The sequence below is a fragment of the Canis aureus genome, chromosome 18 (genome assembly GCF_053574225.1).
Source record: "Canis aureus isolate CA01 chromosome 18, VMU_Caureus_v.1.0, whole genome shotgun sequence".
Lineage (NCBI taxonomy): Eukaryota > Metazoa > Chordata > Mammalia > Carnivora > Canidae > Canis > Canis aureus.
In genome coordinates, this window is record NC_135628.1 from 40,765,761 (window position 1) to 40,784,052 (window position 18,292).

Consider the following 18,292-nt stretch of genomic DNA (forward strand, 5'->3'; position numbering starts at 1 on the left):
GGAAACTGGTGCAGCCAAAATGGAAAACAATATGGAGGTTCCTCAAACAATTACAAATAGAACTCCATATGATCCATCAGTCCCACTTCCCACTTATATTCAAAGTAAATAAAAACAGGGTCTGGAAGAGTTATCTGCATTTTCACGTTTACCACAGCATTATTCACAACAGCCAGAATATGAAAACAACCTAACCATCCTCAGTGGATGAATGGATAAAACTGTGACACACACACACACACACAGACACAATGGAATATTATTTAGCCATAAGAAAGAAGGAAATCCCACCATTTGTGACAACACAAATGGACTTTAAGGACATTAGGAAAACTCAGGTAAGTTTGACAGAGAAAGGCACATACTGCATGGTATCATTTATATGTGGAAGCAAACAAAGTCAAATTCACAGAAACAGTGCAGAGGGGTGGAGGAATTATAGAGAGATTGGTCAATGGTATAAACCTCCAGTAAGAAGGTAAGTTCCGGAGTTCTAATGCACACATTGTGATTACATTTAACAATATTATTATCATATTCCTCAAAGTTGCTAAGACACTAGATCTTAAACACACTAACAACAAGAAAGAAAGGATAATTACAGGACATAATGAATGTGTTAGCTAATGCCCGAGTGGTAATCATACTGCAATATAAAAAGTATCAAATCAAAACATTGCACACCTTGAAGTTACAGGGGGGCAAAAAAGGCTTCTCCTGGCAGATCTCCTGGAGATCTTGATGGGACTTGTAGCCGAGACTCAAGCTCATAACCACCACCCCACCCATGCCCAAGTTGAAGCTGGCCATACTTATGTGGTACACAGATCTACATCCCTAGCCCAAACAACTCCATTCTGAGGCTTTCTCATCAAGAGACCCTCAGCCAACACCATTCCCAGGCATTTCCTTCTGAGGTATTTATGAAAAAATTAAATGTTTGTTAAACAAATAAAATTTAATTTCTTCTTGAAAAAAAATTGAATTCTCACAGGCTGATCCCAAATAGTTTATAAAGTGACTAGAATAGGGGATCCCTGGGTGGCTCAGTGGTTTAGCGCCTGCCTAATACTGGAGTCCCAGGATCAAGTCCCAGGATCGAGTCTCCCAGGATCAAGTCCCACGTCAGGCCCCCGGCATGGAGCCTGCTTCTCCCTCCTCCTGTGTCTCTGCCTCTCTCTCTCTCTCTCTCTCTATGTCTTTCATGAATAAATAAATAAATCTTTAAAAAAATAAAATAAAAATGGGAACATCCCATCTTAAAAAAATAAATAAATAAAAAATAAAAAAATAAAATAAAGTGACTAGAATAGTTCAAGTAAGAGTTGAGTTATTTTTAAGCTTAATCAGCTTGTTTTACATTCTTCTGCAATGAGTAGTAAGGAAAAAAAAGTGTTGCAGTCTTTTTCTGCTTGGTCAACTTTAACAACTGATTTAGCTAAAATTTTAAGAACAAAATGATTACCAAGCAACTTCTGTTATAAAATGCCCTTTATCCAATAATCCAGTTGTCTGACTTCCTGAGGGTTGCTTAAGCATCATCTTCACCAAGACATTTTCCCAGATACCCCTTCACTTACATCGTGGCCCACAATGCGTGAGGTACCACTGCTCACTGGTCCACCAGTGTTCAGTGATTACCACTCTCCCGACATGCCCAACACTGGCTTCCATCTGTTGACTTAAGAATTCTACCCTTTTTGCCCCTCCTCCTCACCTTCCTACTAGCCTCTGAGCTCCTCTGAAGATGCACTATCTCCAAGTCTTGGTACAAATCTGCCACAGAATAGATACTTTGCAAATATTTGCCAAATGAAAACACACACACACCTCTTATAGTCTAAATGGACAGAAATCTTTTGGTCTAACACTCACCTGCCATATAAGAAATTAGAGATACAAAAAGTTTCAATGCTAGAGCCAAGATTAAAAAACCCATTTCCACTACTCAAAGATCTTTCCTTATGTCAGTTCATTAGAAATCTATTTACTTTTAACAATGTAAAATTAACATTTTCAAATACACTTCTGGGAAAAAATCCAAAAGAAACAAAAACCTATGTCCCTACAAAAACATATGCAGCATTATTCATAATAGCCAAGAAGGTAAAAGAACCACAAATGGCCATCAACTGATGAATGGATAAATAAATATGGTATATCCACAGAAGGGAATATTATTTGGCCATAGAAAGGAATACAGTATTAATGCAAACTACAACATGAATAAACCTTGAAAACATTTTATTAAGTGAAAGAAGCCAGACACAAAATTGCATATCCTATGATTCTATAAAATGTGTATAACAGGAAACTGAGACACAGAAATAGATCAGAAGTTGCCTAGGGATGGGGTGATAGGGGCAAGAGGAGTCACTTGGGTATAGTATTCCTTTTCGGAGTCATGAACATTTCTAAAATTGCTTGTGGTGATGGTTGAGCAATTCTGTGAATATACTAGAAACAATTTCATGGTATGTGAATTTTTAACTCAATGAAACTATTATAAATATAATACCTATAATTGCTAACTGATTTATCTGGCATATTAGAATTTGGAAATTCTCATTCACAGATTTTCATTCCATGCTTCCCCAATACAGGTGAAGTGTTGTATAATTAGTAAACCTGAAATTCATTTCAAAAGTCTAAAATGTCATGTTTACATTGCATGTGTACAAAAACACTACATTCAAAATTCTTTCCTATTTATTTTATTTTGATATTTGGAGAATTAGTTGTCTACATAAAGGCTACGTGATCTATAAACCTGAATGCTTGACTCCTTTTTTTTTTTTAATTTTTTTTAAATTTTTATTTATTTATGATAGTCACAGAGAGAGAAAGAGAGAGAGGCAGAGACATAGGCAGAGGGAGAAGCAGGCTCCATGCACTGGAAGCCCGATGTGGGATTCGATCCCAGGTCTCCAGGATCGCGCCCTGGGCCAAAGGCAGGCGCCAAACCGCTGCGCCACCCAGGGATCCCTGCTTGACTCCTCAAAGCATCCTGAATAGAGATTTTTGCTATATTTAAGTGATTTCTATTTGGAATGTTAAATGCTACCCCTTCCTATATTCAAAAGCAAATTGTTTCACTGAGAAAGCATATATGAAGATGAAGTAAATCCAGAAAAGAAAATTTCTTTCTCAGAGAGGTACTATGAATTATTCTGTGGCAAGTCTTCTGCATAAATGGAAACTCACAGATACAGAAATTCAAAGAACCTGTGTTAATATGCTAGCTTGGCTCCAGTGGGAATATACTTAGTCCCGTTATACTCAAGTCAATGACACCGTAGTCACTCAGACTCCCAAGATCAAGCCTAAACTTAAGGTGGATTTCATTGCATTGAAGGTATATTTATTCTTCAGAACCCATTTGCATGATTTCAATGTATTTTTTAATCAAGGTAATTTCACTAGCTGAATTTATCTGAATTTTCAACTTCAGGGTTTTGTTTTTAATACAACATGCTTATAAACAGAACTCTAGATCTTCTCCTTATAAGGAGTAACTTCTACATTTCTTTAAACAGAAAAGCGAGGTTCTCTTATGAGGAAGAGGTTAAAGAAATCCAATATAGGGTCATGTATCATAAATCCCCAAACATTGGGGTAAAACTCTTTTTGAATATTTGTAAAAATGTTGAGTGGCTTTTTTTTTTAATCATTTTTATCAGATGAAACCCACTGGTTTCATCTGATAACTCAGTATAATAATATCAAACAATCTTATTTTATCAAAGATTTCTTTAAAAATCTAAGAACAGCTAAGCTACTAGAGTTAACAGTCTCTACTGAAATTTTAACAGATATCTGAGCAGTAGCACATTTTTTGTGATTTATACATTTTAGGAACAACGAATTGCACAGAAATATGCACGGAAGAATAGGAAAATGAACTGGATGTCAACGAGTATTTTTTTTAAACTCACTCTATATAAAGGTTGGATACCCAGGTGGACTGTAAGAAAAAGGAGTGAGGGGGAAATTCTGGGAGAATGCCTTCTAACACTCCTGATAGTTGATTAGTTTAAGAGTAGGGAATTCATTAGGCTGCAATGAACCCCAGGAAATTCATTTGAATCTAAAGTAAGTTTGCATCCTAAAATTCACTGAAGATTCAAAAAGTAGATTCAATATATCTATTACAAGATACATATGAGGCACATAATGAACATTCAGATATTTCTGTAATAATCAAAATAAATTCATAAATTAACGCAAAATGAGCATCCTCAGACATGCTGATTGTCAGGCTCTGCCCAAATACATTGGTTGTATCAATAAAAATCTGTTCTAGGATATATCCTCAAATCACAAGTAAAATTAGAGTGTGTTAAAGGGCTAGGGAAAACATTTTCCAAATACTTTAACTCAAACTTTAAATAGTAATTTGCTGCCTAAGAAGCCATTTACATCCAAATTTGGCACTATTTGCTACCACAGTGGGTACAAATATTTCTGAGTAGTTTTTGCAAAGGGGGCACCAGTCATTTCTAAAATTAACCTTAACTGCTTAGATGCTCCAATTTCCTATGTGAAAGGACTGCTGGGACTCCTCTAAATCTAATTTTATATTTATAAGGAACCTCATAGTCTTCCATTTCGTTTAAAAGTTTATAGATTTTTCTACTCTGAATTAGCCTGAGGTAAGTGACTTTGGTTATTCATTTTTAAAATTTATTTATTAATAAAATAGGAATAAGCTGTCCTACCCAACCCACTGGGTAATCAGAATAATAGCTAATATTTATTAGTCACAATACCACTTTGAAAAGCATAATATTTGATACAGCTAAAAGATAACCCAGTTATATGAAAAAGAAACTATCCTTCATAAGACTTGAGTTTCCCTTGTAGGTGTTGAGGAGAAAAAAAAAAACCTTTTCTTCTACTCTCTTCAGCTCAGAAATGATTAGCCTGTAAATTAAATTAACAAAAGAGATTAGCAGGAGACAAGGCATACAATTTTTATTAATATCTTAGGTGCACGGGAGGTCACAGAAAAGAAGTAAAACACAGAAGTAGTTAGACTCAGGGGCTTATATAACATTTTTTAAAAGAAAAGGGTAAATCCCCTTTTCTTCACAGGACAATGAATTCTGAGTGACTACACAATATATGGGGGAAACTAACGGAAGAGCTATTTTAATAAAGTTTATTTATGCAGACTCACCTCAGTGCCAACTCCCCAAATCTAGTAAGAAAGAGTCACTCTCTTTCTTTCCCACAGGACAGGATGATGGATACCTTTATGAAGGAAATTCATGCCCTGCTTTTAGGCAGGTAAGGGGAGGACAGAAAATTCTTCCGGCATCTGCTGACTGAATTTCCTTCAGCTCAAAATAACCCTCATACCAAAGTGGGGTAGCACTTTGAGGTAGCATATCTGAATACCCTTAATGGGCAAGTCTGTCACTTTACGGGTCAGTTTTTATTTCCTTCTTCTATAGCAGAGGAAGGAGAAAAGAACAAATCAGAGATGGAAAGGTAATGAATTTAGCCAGACTAGCTGTATCATATCACTACTCAACTCTCCCCTCTACCTATCAAAAATGTACATAGTGAAAAAGCTATGGAACCCTGTAAATGGATGCCAGAACATGCATCTTTCCCTGTCAACAAGTGAATCTACAGAACTCAACAGGTAATTCAGGAAATGCACTAAACTTTGCTTTTCTACTAAATATATTGGCAGGGAAAGCAAGCAAATATGAGGACACTTCAACCAGAAGTAACATTTTTACATGAATACAATCTCCATTTTATTTTCATTTATCTTCTGACAAGGCAGGGAAAGAGATCTGGAAACAAACAGATCTAGACTCAAAGTCTGGCTCCACCATTTAATAGTTTTATGAGCTCTGGCAAGTTGTTACTGTCACTGAACCACTATCTCTTTATCTATAAGCAAAGATACTTTATGAGGAACTAATAACACCTCCCTGACAGGTATATGGTAAGAATGAAATAAATTTAAGTCAGATAAGAAATGTAAAATGCCTGGCAAAATACAAGACTGAAGTGTTATTTCTTTTATCTTCCCCTACTTTCTAAAGGGACTTCAGAATTTTCTCTTCATTTTATTTTGACCTAAACCTAAAGGAATAGATGCTATCATTTATAACATAAAGATATCATAGAATTAGCAACAGGGTACCTTTTGAGAGCACTTTCTTTTCTTTCTCCATAGTACAGAAGACATACCCAAATCCTTGAAGAAGGGTCAAGAGACAGAGTGAACAGAGTTCACTGATTATTTTTATTTAGTATCTGTAGAATAGAAGAGAATGCCAGCATTCTATCAGATATTTTTAATATCAGTAAGATTTTTGTGCTCCAGCCAGACATAAAGAACATTAAAAAAAAAGTTAGTTAATTCCATCAATTTCAAAGTTCTTTAAAGTTCAGGGGAAAGATATTTAATTATCTTATGAGCCAAAGAAATACAAAATCCAAAGTATTACAGACTACATTCTCTACATGAGATTAGGGATGTGGGCTGTATGGTTAAGAAGGAACTAACTTAGTACCTCCCTGTTACCTATAAATAAAGTTTAGTGTATCTATGAAATGAAATGACATAAATCTGATAAGCATCTTGTTCAAATTCCTCACACGGTCTCAAAAGTTGAGAAAACTACTTGGGATAACATAATCCTAAAGAGATTTATAATTAAATGTAAAAAATATTTGGGAGAATCAAACACCTTTCATTACTATTATATAATAATAAGTTCAATTACATTTTAAAGACCCGTAACTTTTAAGAGAATTTGGTCTATTATGGTGATAGGCCAGACTTATAATTCCAACCAAAAGACAAAATTGAGTAACTGATTTAGATCAATGATTCTAAGTATTTCTACCTAACTCTATATACACAGTATTGACATATTAGGGGAATTTTAGAGTCACTTTATTTATTATTTATTTATTTATTTATTTATTTATTTATTTATTTATTTATTTATGAGAGACACAGAGAGAGAGGCAGAGACATAGGCAGAGGAAAAAGCAGGCTCCCTTTGGGGAGCCTGAAGCGGGACTCTATCCCAGGACTCCAGGATCATGACCTGAGCCAAAGGCAGATGCTCAATCACTGAGGCACCCAGATGCCCCTAGAGTCACCATACTTATAATTTTAACCTGTGAGATATGTATAGGAACTATGCTGTTCTCAGAAAAATATTTAAGTCAAATATAATAAATTTTACATAGAGTTATAAACGGCTTAAGGTATTTAAGTTTGTAAATGTGACTAAGTATCATTCAAAACCTTTAAATTGTTCAAATTTGACAGACCTGGAACAACAATAATATGACTTAATACAAGCTGAATTTACATGCCAAAGGTAAAACTAGGAATTTGAGGGCAGCCCAGGTGGCTCAGCATTTTAGTACTGCCTTCAGCCCAGGGCCTGATCCTGGAGACCCGGGATCGAGTCCCACATTGGGCTCCTTGCATGAAGCCTGCTTCTCCCTCTGCCTGTGTCTCTGCCTCTCTCTCTCTCTCTCTCTCTCTCAGGAATAAATAAATAAATTCTTTAAAAAAAAGAAAAAAAAAAACTAGGGGGCAGCCGAGGTGGCTCAGCGGTTTAGCGCCACCTTCACACCGCCTGCAGCCCAGGGTGTGATCCTGGAGACCTGGGATCGAGTCTCGCGTCAGGCTCCTTCCATGGAGCCTGCTTCTCCCTCTGCCTGTGTTTCTGCCTCTCTCTGTCTCTCATAAATAAATAAAATCTTTATTTTTTTTAAATAAAATCTTAAAAAAAAAACCTAGGAATTTGAATCTTCACTTTACATATTAATTTTTAACGTCAATATAATCTCTGGGTAATTTTTTCTGCATGTAATCACCATGCTCAGGAGTGCTAAAAACATTAAATTAGTAAGGCAAATTTAATGACAGATTTTAAAAGTACTACTACTTCTACAGAATATGAACTCATATAATCCCTTCAACCATCAGTGGTTACTGAATACTGAAGGTAAAAGTAAATAACTCTTTCCAAAAGTAAAATGAAATACTTACTAATCTTGACACGCTCTGTGCTTTCATTTATACCCAAATTAAATCTAGAATGTCATAATGAAAGAACACTCCTGACTTAGTCTGGATATAAACGAAACTTCATTTTACTTTCTACTCGTAGCTCATTAACTATTTTCATTAACTTTGTAGTAGTCATTCATTAACTATTTTCTCAACTTTGTAATCTGTAAAATATGTAACTGCATTCATCCTTGGTATTTTTAAACCATATTGCTGTTGTAAAATGGAATTTGGGCAGCAATACAGAAAATGTTTCTTTTCCTTGAAAATAACCAAGTCAATTTAAAAAAGAAATTGTCTATACAATCTGGGATTTTAGCCAGGTTTTAATTTTTATGAATGGAAATAAATGTGTAATCAATGTAACAAAAATGCAAATACAGTCACAAAGCTTAGCTTAATTTTGCTGATGACTTAATGAAGCCACAGAATATTAACCCGAGCACTAATTTGATACAGCCATTTGTTATGTTTTAGGGCTCAACACTCAGTTATTCCTAAAATAACTCCCACAGTCCCACTATAACAAATAACAACCAACAAATAGTTTGAATGGAAAACGTACACATTCAGTTAGTGAACATTTTTCAGCACCTGCCTTATGCCAGGTATCAGGGGTAAAGAGGTGAATAAGAAAGGCAATGTCATGGAGCATAGATTCTAATAGGAGAGGAATAACTGAAGAAGAATACATCAGGTATCAAGAAGTTACATTGTGAAAACAAAAACTGGGGGATCCCTGGATGGCGCAGCGGTTTGGCGCCTGCCTTTGTCTCAGGGCGCAATCCTGGAGACCCGGGATCGAGTCCCATGTCGGGCTCCCGGTGCATGGAGCCTGCTTCTCCCTCTGCCTGTGTCTCTGCCTCTCTCTCTCTCTGTGTGTGACTAGCGTAGATAAATAAAATAAAATAAAATAAAATAAAAAATAAAATAAAATAAATAAAATAAAATAAAATAAAATAAAATAAAATAAAATAAATAAAAAACTGATTCAATGGAGCCTAAGAGGCTAAGGTAAACTGGAGAACAGGGAAGGCCTGTAGGCATGGTGACCTGGATACCAGGAACTGGCCACAGAAATATCTGGAAGAAGGGGAAGGTTCAGGCTAGAGAGACATTTGGATCAAAGCCAGAGGCCACAGGAGCAGGTGTCAAATTTATAAACTCTTTATGGTAGGTACATTATTCACAGAATGTGAATAGCTTCTACCATGTTTTTGGCAAGTGTTGGGTCTACTGAGACCCACTGGCCTCATTTTAAGCTTTTTTGCACACAAAGCACACATTATGTCTTACCTTCAGTGGGCACTTAGAAGTCACTCTTATGTCCAATAATGATTAATAGAATATCAATGTTTCACACACTTTTTAATATAAAAAAAAGTTTATTAGCTACTCGTAAAATTTCAACCCAGAAATCATGACAGCAGACCTATCAAATCTACAGGTGCCTTCTCATAACTAGTTGGTCAAGATATCAAGAAAAAATTAAAATTGCCTTACTTAGTAGGCTTACTTCCTATTATTACTGATGTTCCAACAAAAAGAGGTATGGTGAGCGGGGTTCTAGCAAAGTTGGCTTAGTGTGATCAACCAGGTAACAATTTTTAACTTCACCAAAGCTAATCACTATAAGTCTCTTTGATAGCAAGAGAAAAAAGTAAGAATCCAGATTCCTTTATTTGTTAAATGATGAAAATTTGCCCCCAAATTTTACACAGATAATTTCAGAGGTAACAGACAATATATAGAAAATGTACTAAAGATAATGTAGTTTTATTAATACATCAGATTTATGCCAGGAAAAAAAAGTTTAAAAATGAGGTGCATACCACCTTCAATAATACAATAAACCTACAGCCTATATAAATATCCTCATCAGGAAAAAAAAAAACAAAAACAAAAACAAGAGAAACCATATCAATCCCCTTTACCTAACCTTTGGAACCCAGCTCTATCCACACCTGACAATATCCAGCTAGTCGCACTTCCAACTGCCTCCTGATCATTCTTCCTACAATTCTGGCTTCCATCCTTCCACCAATACTCCCCCCAAAACATTCTTTTTTCCTTTTCTATCCAGCAGAATCACTTTTTCACAAGACTCTTCCTTCTTTCAGACATAGTCTTCCACGAATGTTATCAATAATATTGACAGGGTTGTACTCAGAAACACAAACATTTTTAAGGGATGAGAAACTCCAGGGCTACCCTCGTCAGGTATGATGGCTGAGTAGCTAGACTGGAATCTGGGCTGCCCTACCCCTTTATGCTATGAATGACTGAGGCAGAAACTGTCTTCCCCTTCAGCTATCTGGGGTAGTGCCAAGAATAAGTCCACTATTAACAAAGAAAATCTGCTGCAGTATAGTTTTAAAACAAAGGATATAGGGAATGAAATTTTCTACTTGTTCCAAAATAAGACATAAAACTTGAGAACTCTGTGATTTAATAAGTCTCATCTATGCTAAAAGAAATAAAGAATATAATGATAATTATATTTTGAAAGATATATTTAAGTATGATGGAAAACCACTTTGATGTTTAACAATTTATGAAAAGAAAAGCTAAAAAAAAAGAAAAACTTATCACGTATACTGATATCTGGATACCAGAAGCTGTGGGAAAGTAGTTATCTTTTAATTACCCACATCTTTGCAAATACTGACAAATGAAATTCTGAATCTAAACATGAATGCTAGCTCATCTGATCTATTTTCATTGAGACACTGATTGAAGCCGTCCTATACACTGTGTACACTGAATTAGGGTCTGTGGAGTTAAGAAAGGTAGGATTTGATTTCAGGGGGCTGGCGATCTACATATGTAAACTACTTCTATATTTTAAATAAAAGTGAATATTCATACAAAAATTAACATAAGCCATCAGGCTTGGGAATTCAGAGGAAAGAAAAATTACTTAAAGATACCAATATGACGACAGAATTATTTAAGAAAAAAAAATCTAATACATTTATTGCTCCCATTTGCCTTTACACTTAGAAGTATAACTCATGGGGACAAAAACATATGTTCTAGAAAACACTTTTTTTTTACCAGTGCTGCATCAATTTATAAAATTTTAACCAGTCATACTACAGTGCAACTTCCATTGACTTACAAAAATTAATCACTCGGTGACACCTAAAGAAGGAAAGAACTTGGGCAGCCGGGTGGCTCAGCGATTTAGCGCTGCCTTCAGCCCAGGGTGTGTTCCTGGAGGCCCGGGATTGAGTCCCGCGTCCAGCTCCCTGCATGGAGCCTGCTTCTGCCTGTGTCTGTGTCTCTCTCTCTCAATCTCTCTCTCTCTCTCTCATGAATAGATAAATAAAATCTTAAAAAAAAAAATTTAAAAAGAAGGAAAGAACTCAACTAGGTAACATGTCAGTACTATACAAAAAGAATCCATTTGTTTAGTCAAATTAAAAACGACAGTGATATTAAATGCAAAATGAAGAATGAAGAAATGACATGCAATAAGAAATTGATATTTACAAACAAAATGAAAGATTTAAAATCCATCCTTGGGACACCAGGGGGTGGTTATATTTTTATTTGGAAATAAACCTGAACCCAAGAATATTAACACTCACTATGTTTCCAATAAGGTTTCTCACTTGCAGCTAATTTCTCTTTTGAAAGCTTGTGTAACAAATCAACTGTGTTTTTTCTGAAATGCCCAGAGGTACTTTAGCACAGGGGTTCACATAGCAACAAAATGAGACATGCCTCCTGAAATGATGGCTTGGAAGTTTATCCAGCAGCATTCACTGGTGGAAGGAATCCAACCAAGCTGGGGACCAGAAGTAACTGGACAGGCAACAGGATAGAATGAGCAACACTGCAACAGGTACAGGCTGGCAGGTAGGCAGGCAGGCCTGGCAGCAGAAAGCAAAATTCCAGCTAAGGCTGCCAAGGTACCATGAAGGCAGGATAACCAAGCACAGGAAGCAAGAAAGTCTCCTTCCCTCACAGCAGCAACAGAACCCCTAAACTTCCCCAATTGAATCAATACTGGCTCCAAAGCCTAAATCAGGACTGATCACAAAGTGGGGCAAGCTTACAGGAGACTGTAACTTTGGAGACAATCCTGCAAGTTATCTCAATATCAGAACTACAAGTAGGAAAGTAAAATATCTGAAGTCCTACCTCTCCCTCAAATACGCACTGATATTGAAAACCAACAGAAACAACACATTTGCAACAACTGAGAATTGACTGAGAATATCTATTCCTCTCCTATGAGGAAATTCAGTGCCCAGACAGTTAGGGGAACTAAGAAAAGTAAAACACGTCGAGTTCAGATATTTTTATAGGACAGCAATTAGAGCAAAAAAGAAAGTACTATCCAGTGGGAATCAAAGGAAATAGGAGGACTATTTTGGGCATTTTGTAATAGAAAAAGATTCTGAATCTCCTACAGGTTATTCTTGATTATCCATGCCACAGGAAGAGCATTGGGGAATGGATAAAATGAAGCAACAGATATTACAAAAATGATTACACTTGGATATAGATTTTAAGAAGTAAAAATTTTACACTAAATTTGTTTTACTACAATATGAACCAAACAGTGTGCTACTTATTTTTTAAGATTTTATTTATTTATTCATGAGAGACACAAAGAGAGAGACAGAGACATAGGCAGAGGGAGCCTGCTGCGGGACTCGATACCAGGACTCCAGGATAACCACCTGAGCCAAAGCAGATACTCAACCACTGAGCTACCCAGGTGCCCAATAGTGTACTATTTAATGTTGCTTAAAATATGCGTAAATCTTCAGACAAAAACATAAGAGAGCTTAATACCAATAAGCTATTAATACCAATAATCCCTTATTCGAAGAGGTACACTTCAGGAAAACTTTCCAGATCCCAAAGGAAAATCTAGAATACAAAATAAATAGTGAAAAAAGAAAATGAAAAACAGGTGCATAAACTGTACATAAATAAACAATGGTAGTGTTAATAATAATTGCCTAACCTGATAAATTTTTTAAAAGATCTAAAATATAGACAACTTTGTAAACATAGGAAGAAAAGGAATAAAATTACTTCAGTGGCTCAGAGGAGAGTAAAAACATTGAGTAACGTTAGACTTTAAGATACACAGATATACATATATAAACAAATAAAAACACACATTTCTAGAGCAACCAAATAAAAATTGACTCTAACTTACAAACTAAGGAGAATACAAAGCAAGTCTGAAGGAAAAGCTCAAGAATTCATGAAAAGGAAAGGAAAAAAGAGGAAAAGCAGCCAAAATGGGAGTATACACACACAAAAAAACGCTCAAAATAAATACAATAATCATAATAAATCTAAATAGATCAAACCCCCTATTTAAAAGAAAAGTTTGGGATCCCTGGGTGGCGCAGCGGTTTGGCGCCTGCCTTTGGCCCAGGGCGCGATCCTGGAGACCCGGGGTCGAATCCCACGTCGGGCTCCCAGTGCATGGAGCCTGCTTCTCCCTCTGCCTGTGTCTCTGCCTCTCTCTCTCTCTCTCTGTGACTATCATAAATAAATAAAAAAAAAAAAACAAAAACAGTAAAAAAAAATAATAATAATAAAAAAATAAAAGAAAAGTTTGATTTAAAAAATCAATAGTACACTATTAGGCGCCTGGGTAGTTCAGTGGTTGGGTATCTGCTTTGGCTCAGGTGGTTATCCTGGAGTTCCGGGATTGAGTCCCGCAGCAGGCTCCCTCTGCCTATGTCTCTGTCTCTCTTTATGTCTCTCATGAATAAATAAATAAAATCTTAAAAAATAAGTAGTGCACTAGGGAAGCCTGGGTTTAGCACCGCCTTCAGCCCAGGGCGTGATCCTGGAGACCCGGGATTGAGTCCCATATGGGGCTCCTCGCATGGAGTCTGCTTCTTCCTCTGCCTGCATCTCTGCCTCTCTCTCTCTCTCTCTCTCTCTCTCCCTGTGTCTCTTATGAATAAATAAAATCTTTTAAAAAATATATAGTGGTATGCTGCTCATAAATATGCCTAAGACATAACGACACAAAAAGTTTGCAAGCAAAAATATTTTTTAAAAAGATATACTAGGGCAACAAAGGAAGACTGACATATAGCTCTATTTGTACCAAATGTAACAGACCTCAAGCAGAAATAATGAAATGACATATAAGATACAGAAGGAAAGAATGACTTAAAAAAATATGAAGGAAAATGTAACACCTCGAAACGCGTACGTACTTAAATAGCTTCAAAATACATAAATAAAATTGTCAAAGAGAAATACAATTCTTATTATTAATATATAAACCTAATAAAACACTCAGCAAACATACATACCAAACTTGAGTTAATGTGTATATACAGAAAATTGTTGTCATGAACTAGAGACTACCAACTCCTTTCAAGCATATGGGGAACAGCTACAAAAACTAGCCATGAACTAAGCCCTAAAGCCAGTCTTAATTTCAAAGTAATTAGTATCATATAGACCATATTCTCTGATCATAATGAAAGTTCAAAATAAATAACAAAAACATAACTGGGGGGACATGAATTAGAAAATGTTAAAACTTCTAAATAACTTACAGGTATAGGAGTAATCAGTATAGAAATCAGGAAATAGGGATCCCCAGGTGGCTCGGCGGTTTAGCACCTGCCTTCAGCCCAGGGCTTGATCCTGGAGTCCCTGGATCGAGTCCCACATCGGGCTCCCTGTGTGGAGCCTGCTTCTCCCTCTGCCTGTGTCTCACCTCTCTCTCTCTCTCTGTCTCTCATGAATAAATAAATAAAATCTTAAAAAAAAAAAAGAAATCAGGAAATACTATAAAGTGAATAGTAAAAGCATACTAATATAAAAATTTGTGACATTTAGGTAAAGCAGTACATAGCAAAATTCAGTCCTAAATTCTCATATTAGAAAGGAAGAAAGAGGGAAAAAATCACTGAGCTAAGCATCAAATTAAGAATTTACAAAAAGAGCAGACCAAAAAAAACAAAGGAAAGTAAGAAAAAAGAAATAGCCAGAATTAACAAAACAAAAAATACCAGAGAAGATCAAGAGACACAAGCTGGTTCTTTTGAAAAGACTAAATATGGCCTATCTCTACAATAAATTAATAAGATAAGTTAACAATATTAAAAACTACAGATACAACAGAAATGCAAAAATGAGACAAAGGCACCTGAGTGGTTCAGTCAACTAACCATCTGCCTTCAGTTCAGGTCAGGATCCCAGAGTTCTGGGATCGAATCCTGCATCAGGGAGTCTGCTTCTCCCTCTCCTTTATACTTCTGCACCCGCTCATGCTCTCTCTCTCTCAAATAAATAAATACAAGGGATCCCTGGGTGGCACAGTGGTTTGGCACCTGCCTTTGGCCCAGGGCGTGATCCTGGAGACCCGGGATTGAATCCCACGTCGGGCTCCCGGTGCATGGAGCCTGCTTCTCCCTCTGCCTGTATCTCTGCCTCTCTCTCTCTCTCTCTCTCTGTGACTATCATAAATTAAAAAAAAGAAAAAGAAAAAAAGAAATTTCCATTTAAAAAATAAATAAATAGTCTTAAAAAAAATAAAAATGAGATAATATTATAAACCACTTTTGAAAACCAGACAAAATGCACAATGTCCCAGAAAATATAACCTACCAAATTGTCTCAAAAATGACTTTAAAATTAAGAGTGCTATAATCTTTAAAGATATTGAATGAAAACTTTAAATCTCACAAACAAAAAAATGTCTATTTGGTCTCACAAGAAACTGATTCAAACACTCAAGAAAGAGATCAATCCAGCATTACACAAACTATTTCAGAAAATAGGAGAAGAACCACTCTCTGGGGCCCTTGTGTGAGACTGGTATAACACTTATACCAAAACCAAGCAAACAGTAGAAGGAAGGAAAACCATGGGGCTTGTCTCACTCACAAAGACTGACTGGTACAAGCCTCTTGAAGAAAATGTTAATAAATAAAATCACCCAGTGAATTAAAAATGCAATAATTAGATTTATCTCAGGAATTCAAGAGCAGTTTAACATCACACCATTAACACCTATTAATATAATCAAAGGAGAAATCTTCTATGATCATCTAAATAGATACAGAAAAAAAGTTCGATGAAACTCAATATCCAATCAAAATTTAAAAACAAGAATACCAAGTAAATAACTGAAGAGAACTTTCTTAACCTGATAATGAATATCTACCAAAAAATAACAGCAAATGTCATATGTAATAATAAAATATTGAAATCACTTCCATTAAAATGAAGAACAAGACAAAAAAAGTCCACTACCACCACGTCTTGTCAATATTTTAAGGAAGATCCTAGTAAGACAAGGAAAAGAAGACAAAGTTATAGGCTTACAAAATAAATAAATTATAATTGTTAAGCTATTGTATGATTATCTTTTTTAGAAAACTCAATAAATCTATAAGAATAATTTTGAAATTAAAGTCAGAAAGTCACCAGTCACAACATTAAAAGTTACCTTTCAATTTATGGGTAAGAAAATAGACTATTTACATTACCAATAAAAAAAAATTTAAACAAAAGTTATACAACTTATAAAAAAAATAAAATTGAACATACAATTTTATACAATTTTATATAAATTTATAAAAATTTATATAAATTTATATAAATTTTATACAATTATAAAATTTATACAATTTATAAAATAAAGATATTAAAGAAGACTGAGGGGCACCTGGCTGGCTCAGTCAGTGGATCGGGTGATTCTTGATCTTAGGGTTAAGTTTGAGCCCCACCTTGGGTATAGAGAAGAAAAAAATCTTTTTTAAATTTTTAAAAAAATTTTATTTATTTATTTGAGAGAGAATGAGAACTTGAGCTGGGGGGAGAGGGAGAAGCAGATTCCCCACTGAGCAGGGAGCCCAATGCAGGGCTCGATCCCAGGACTCCAAGATCATGACCTGAGCCAAAGGCAGATGCTAAACTGACTGAGCCACCCAGGAACCCCAGATAAAATCTTTAAATAATAAAAGAGAGAGAGAGACAGAGAGAGAAAAGAAGAAGACCCAAAGAAACAGAAAAGTATAGCCATATACTTTCCCATAGCTCAGGACTAGGAGATATAAAAATTCTCTCAACTTCATGAATAGATTCAAAGAAATTCCAAACAAAGTGGAAAAAAAACTTTTGAAGAATTTCACAAGTTGATTAAAACACAGAAGAGCAAAGGGCTAAAACAAGCAAAGCCACTCTTAATGAAAAACAATGTGAGGGAATTTTGCACTAATACCAAAACTTACAAAACTGACAAAATCAGTTTGTGATTGATGTAGAAATAAAGCCAAATCAATCATCAAAACAGTAAAGAGATCCCAAAACAGAACTCTGCTTACATGGAAATAAGTATCAGAAAAAGCTGGCTAGCTCATTATGCCTGGCTTGCTAATCCAGCTCTCTGAACTATATTAAACTATATAAATTGGACAAATGTAAAACTTCCAACATCCACTACTCATACTCCAAGAATGACAAGTAGAAACCATTCTATCTTCTTAAGTCAAGTGGCGGGTGGAGGAAGGTATAAATTACTGAAGATTAGTAAGCAGAGACAAATACTTTCCATAGAAACTTAATTTATTCTTCACTGTACAGTAGATATAATCCGATGAGAAAAAAAAGTTTCAAGGCCCTCAATAATTTTTGTGTAAACGAATCTTAACACCAAAAAGTTTGAGAAGTATTGTTTTAAAAAAGGGAAAAAATAAATAAAAGTTACCTCCTAAAAGAATGGGACTCTGGGGAAGGTAACACACGTCATTTTGAAGTGCACACCATTTTGAAATGCCCACTCTACTAGTCAGAAGACATAAGCCTAGGAAGGAAGTATTCCAGTGGAGAGAGGAGCAAATGATCTCAACATGATACCCTGCAATTAGCCTTTCCTTAGGGTTCCCTAACTTGCTTCCCCCATCATCACCTACCAGCCCCAACTGAGGCTCCTGCCCTGTAAGAAACTTTCTAGAGCTGTGTGTTCCTGTGACACTGCTATCACTTCAGACATTATCACGCTTTGATGAATTCCCTGCCACAGTCTGACCCACTAACTGTCCTCAGAGCAGTCTCAAAGTCCCTAAAATAAGTCATAGTAGCCTGTTATTTTAGATAAATCCCTTTCCTGTTCTATTTGGGAGTCATAGCATTTGCCCCCAATACTGAGGAGCCTCCTTGAACTATACTAGGTGTCCCATTCCCTGCTCAGAGTCAGAACTAACAAGAAATCTGACTATTATCCTC

General features: G+C 35.8%; 1 protein-coding gene and 1 long non-coding RNA gene across 19 annotated transcripts in view; one reads left to right on the top strand and one right to left on the bottom strand.

Moving 5' to 3' along the window:
- The window catches only part of PPP1R9A (protein phosphatase 1 regulatory subunit 9A), a 312,302-nt gene that overhangs the window by 254,556 nt on the left and 39,454 nt on the right, over window positions 1-18,292 (bottom strand). The gene's annotated exons all lie outside the window — the stretch shown is intronic.
- The window catches only part of LOC144288892 (uncharacterized), a 32,490-nt gene that overhangs the window by 1,907 nt on the left and 12,291 nt on the right, over window positions 1-18,292 (top strand). The gene's annotated exons all lie outside the window — the stretch shown is intronic.